The following is a 5,358-nucleotide window of genomic DNA, read 5'->3' as shown; positions in this document are numbered from 1 at the left end:
TGAAGCACGGAGGGTGTTCATTTTCACGATAAAGAGTGTGCAGCTAAGCACACCTCCTTGAGGTACACCATTTTCTTGTATAAAAGGTCGCGACAATACATTGCCGACTTTCACGCGGAAGGTACGTTTCGACAGATAGCTTTCTATAATGTTTAGCATATTTCCGCGGATGCCCATCCCCGACAAGTCTCGTAAGATCCCGTATCGCCACGTCGTGTCGTACGCCTTCTCCATATCGAGGAATATCGATAAGAAGAACTGTTTATGTACAAATGCGTCGCGGATATTTGCTTCAATGCGTACAAGATGATCAGTCGTGGACCGCCCTTCTCTAAAACCACACTGGTAGGGATCAAGCATATTATGCAGTTCAAGGAAATGTATTAGTCTACGATTAATCATTTTTTCGAATAGCTTACAAAGACAACTTGTAAGAGCTATCGGGCGATAACTTGCCACCAAGGAAGGGTCTTTGTCCAGCCTCAAGACGGGAATAACAATAGCCTCCTTCCATGAGGATGGGAGGTATCCGGCAGCCCAGATGGAGTTAAAAAGTGCCAGGAGTGTCATTTGTGTGTCTTCGTGTAAGTTCTTAATCATGTCATAGATGATTCTATCAGCTCCCGGAGCAGAGCTTCTACATGTGCTCAATGCAGCTTTAAGCTCGGCAATATTAAAAGGACGGTTATAAGGTTCATCCGGACGGCATTTACGATCAAGTGTCTTAAGTTCAGCTAAGTGTTTATATTTGATGAATGATTTTGTGTAATGTGTGGAGCTTGATACATGTTCGAAGTGTTCGCCCAGAGCGTTCGCCTGGTCCTCCAAGGTAGTCCCTTGGTCGTCCACTAAGGGCAGAGGGTGGATTTGTTGCCCCTTTATCTTTCTTACACCATTCCAAACTTTAGATTCTTGAGTGTAGGATGTGATGCCCGAGAGAAACCTCTCCCAGCTAGCTCTCCTTGCCTGTCTCCGCGTGCGCCTCCCTTGTGACTTTGCCAGTTTAAATTGAATAAGGTTTTCTGCAGTCGGGGAGCGACGCAGCAAACCCCACGCTTTGTTTTGCTTCTTTCGTGCCAGTCTGCACTCTTCATTCCACCAGGGTACCCGTCTTTTACAAGAAAGACCTTGTGTTTGGGGAAAACTTTTCAGCTGCGTTGAATATAAAAGAAGTAAAATATGCTACAGCATTGTCTATGTTAAAATCAGTGATAAAACCTCGTGATAAGTAAGTTGCCTCCTTAAAATCATTCCATTCGGCGGAGGCTAGTTTCCACCGGGGTGTATGTAGGGGGCATTCATGTTGAGGCATTGAATTTAACATTACAGGAAAGTGGTCACTTCCATATGGATTTTTTATTACATGCCATTGCAAGTCCGGGAAAATTGAAGCCGAGCCAATAGACAGGTCTATTGATGAATATGAATTGTTATGGATATTATAATAAGTTGGCTCCTTCTTGTTGAAGAGGCATGCACCGGAGTTCACAAGAAAATTTTCAATGAAACGGCCTCTCGCGTCACATCGCGAGTCTCCCCACATGGTGTGGTGTGCATTAAAATCGCCTGCGAGTATGTAAGGGTCCGGAAGCTGATCGATTAGGTTATAAAAATCACTTTTTTCCAGATGAAAATTGGGGGGTATGTATAAGCAACATACAGTGATCAATTTCTTAAAAAGAATTGTCCGAATTGACACTGCCTCAAGGGGCGTCTGAAGGGCGACCTGGTGACAGGCTACGGACTTGTCTACAACTATTGCAACACCGCCAGACGAGGTATTCGCCTCGTTGCGGTCTTTACGGTAGATGGCGTACTGACAAAGAAAGTTTGTTTGTGTGGATTTAAGATGTGTCTCCTGAACACACAGCACCTTTGGGTCGATGCCGTATATTTATGGTGCCGTCTGTATGTTTAAGAAGCGCACCAAATTAATAACTTTTTCTTTTCTATCATGTGCTGCCACTATGTGGGAATACAGCGAATTTTTGGTTTTCTCAGTTCTCGGTTTTCGTTGCATGGTTTGGTTTAGGGCTAGTTTGCTGCAGCGCATCTATATTGACACGTGAACTCATTTAGCTTTTACAAGTGAGCGCTTTTACCGTCTAAGAAATGTTATCTTTCAGCGCAGGACGCGTCTACATGTATCGGAAGTTTCTAGAATGTTATTGATGCTTCTATTCACTGTCTGTTGTCAATAAACCTTGTGTAATTTGATTGCATGCATGTGCGATGCGAATGGCGTAGAACTTTGTGGAAGTCACGCGGGTCCCAGCGATTACTCTGGAACATTCGACGACTGATTTATAAAAGCCCACGCACTTGTCTCGCTGATCAGATTTTTGACGACTGCCGATCGCGTTCGCCGCTGTCGCCATTCTTTGAGTGTAGCCTGTTTTTGACGGCACAAGATCGCCCAATAAAACGCTAGTTTCGTCTTTCCCAGTTTCGCAGCTTTCTTCACCATCACTACCATGTGACATCTGGTGGATGTGCTTTGTGTTCATGTACTGGACGCCCCCACAAAGCCGTGACCCAAGCCCGAATGTGGAAGACAAGACCAACGTCGCCAAGAACCAGCGAGGTAGCCGCAGGCTGCAAGGACTGTCCCCAGAGCACGGACTTTTGCCTGAGACGACCAGGAAGATCGTTGCCCAGTCAGCCCCAATGGCAGCCCCAACGTCCCCCATCGTGCTGCAGCAGCCAAGGGAGCCTCCGACGTTCCCAGCAACATTCGAGAACCCGGAAACCTGGCTTATGACGTATGAGAGGGTCGCTGCATTTAACAGCTGGAACAGTGACGACAAACTTCAACATGTCTTTTTCGCATTGGAAGACGCCCCCAGGATGTGGTTCGAGAACCGAGAACCCGCCTTAATGACGTGGGACCTGTTCTGAAGCAGCTTCCTGCAGACATTCACAAGCGTCGTATGCTGAGAACGAGCCCAAGCACTACTAGAAACCTAAGTGCAGCTGCCTAATAAGACCACCGCGATTTTTACAGAAGAAATGAGCCACCTATTGCGCCACGCCGACCCGGAAATGTCCGAGGAGAAGAAAGTCCGCCTACTGATGCGTGCTGTAAAGGAGGAACTTTTAGACGGTATGGTATGAAGCCCACCGAAGACAGTCGACGAGTTTCTTCGCGAGGCCACCAGCACCGAGAAGACACTGGAAATGCAGAACAGGCAATTCAACCGCCGCATGAACTCGACAAGCTACACTGGAGTTCAGTCACTTGCTACCGACGATCTGGTCGAGACTATCTGAGCGGTTGGGAGGAGCTACAGAAGCTGTTCCCTTCATCACAGCCTCAAGAGGCTTCAATTGCCGACACTGTCCGTGAGGAGCTCCAACAACAACTCTGAGTAGCCCCTGAATTGCCGCAGCCTCAGCTGCAAGCAATGACATACGCCGATGTAGCCCGCCGTCATGTTCTGCCTCCGCGCCCATGGCAGGGCCCAGTGACGAGACAGTTCCATCGTCCGCCACCACCCCCACTACCAGCATGCCAACCCGTCACCTCACGCAGCGTTCCAAGGAAGACTAACGTTTGGCGCGCCCCCGACCACCATCCACTGTGCTACCACTGCAGAGAAGCGGGTCACATCTACCGTCGATGCCCATACCGGGAGATGGGACTCTGAGGGTTCGCCGTTAAGGCGCTGAGACCACAGCTTCGCGAACGACCTCGCGATATTGCCGACTACCTCGCCATTACTCAGTGGAGCCCTCAACGACCGCCCTGTTTGCCATGACCAGGCTGCTACCTGTCACGGCAGCGCCGACCATACACTGGCCCAGCCCGGAGCCGCTCTGCGAGCCCATATCCAGAAAACTAAAAGCAGTAACCGATGGAGGTGTGGTTGCTGTTTGTCGAACTGATGAAGATCCTCCGCCACCGACGAAGACGCCAAAGAGACTACCTCGACGACATGACACACCACTGTCCTGACGAAGTCCGGAAGCAAAGAATACACCGATGAAAGGCAACCTGACTACGCCACGTACCAGCCACAGGTCAATGCGACACAGCCGTGATCCGACGCCAAGACCTAGCTGTAACGCAAGACAAAGAACCACAGACTTCGATGTGCTTCTGGACGGCCACGCCGTCACCGCCTTAGTAGACACAGGAGCAGATTACTCAGTCATGAGTGGAACCATCGCCGCCCAGTTGAAGAAAGTCAAGACTGCATGGGAAGGAAGGCCCTCAAATTCGGACCGCTGGAGGACACCTCATCACGCTGACTGGAATTTGCACGGCAAAAATTACTGTTCACGACCGGACTTACCCTGCCACCTTCGTTATCCTCCAACAATGTTCACGCGACGTCATTCTCGGCATGGACTTCCTTAACCAACATGGCGCAGTCATCGACCTGAAGTCGAAGTCGATAACCCTGTTGGAAGATCAAGCGATACCACCGGAGAGCTCTGGTAGCCACCATGCCTTGATCGTGCTCGAAAATCAAGTCAGCATCCCGCGCCGCTCCAGTATTGTCATTTCCAAAACACCTGCCAACGTAGAAGGGGTCATCGAGAGTGACCAACGACTACTGCTAGACAATGAAGTTTGCGTCACAAGAGGGATGGCTCGACTGCACGGAGGAAAAACGAAAGTGTTGCTGACAAACTTCAGCCAGGAGTTCAAGCACATCAACAAGGGCACGACGATCGCGTACGTCAAGGAACTTCTCAAAACCAGCAAAGTGTTTGTCCTCTCAGATTCTGCCGCTTCTATCCCGACGACCATAGTTCCTGAACAAGACTTCAACGTAAATCCAGGTCTCACCATAAGTAAACAGCAACAGCCCAGAAGTTTTCTCCGACAATACAAAGAATGCTTTTCCACATCATCAAGGATTCGACAAACACCAGTTGCAAAGCATCACATAATAACCGAAGAGTGCACTCGACCACTCCACCAGAGCCCTTACAGAGTTTTGATGCGAGAACGTGAAGCTAGCAGGCATCATGTCGGCGAAATGCTGCGCGACATCATCATCCAGCCATTGAAAAGTCTGTTGGCATCTCCTGTAGTCCTGGTGAAGAAAAAGGACGGAACCCTACATTTCTGCATCGATTATCGTCGATTGAACAAGATCACAAAGAACAACGTACACCCTCTTCCATGGATAGACGATGCATTGGATCGGCTCTGCAACGCTAAATACTTCTCGTCAATGGACCTCAAGTCTGGCTACTGGCAAATAGAAGTTGACGAGAGAGTTCGCGAAAAGACTGCCTTCATCACGCGAGACGGCCTCTACGAGTTCAAGGTCATGCCATTTGGACTATACTCGGCGCCTGCAATGTTTCAGCGCGTCATGCACACTGCGTTAGCAGGATTGAAGT

General features: G+C 49.2%; 1 long non-coding RNA gene across 1 annotated transcript in view; it reads right to left on the bottom strand.

Annotated features, from left to right (window-relative positions):
- The window catches only part of LOC129381902 (uncharacterized), a 60,084-nt gene that overhangs the window by 31,538 nt on the left and 23,188 nt on the right, over positions 1 to 5,358 (bottom strand). The gene's annotated exons all lie outside the window — the stretch shown is intronic.

Source organism: Dermacentor andersoni, chromosome 10 (genome assembly GCF_023375885.2).
Source record: "Dermacentor andersoni chromosome 10, qqDerAnde1_hic_scaffold, whole genome shotgun sequence".
NCBI classification, from domain to species: domain Eukaryota; kingdom Metazoa; phylum Arthropoda; class Arachnida; order Ixodida; family Ixodidae; genus Dermacentor; species Dermacentor andersoni.
The sequence above is the reverse complement of the archived record's forward strand: the minus strand, read 5'-3'. Positions and strand labels throughout refer to the sequence as shown.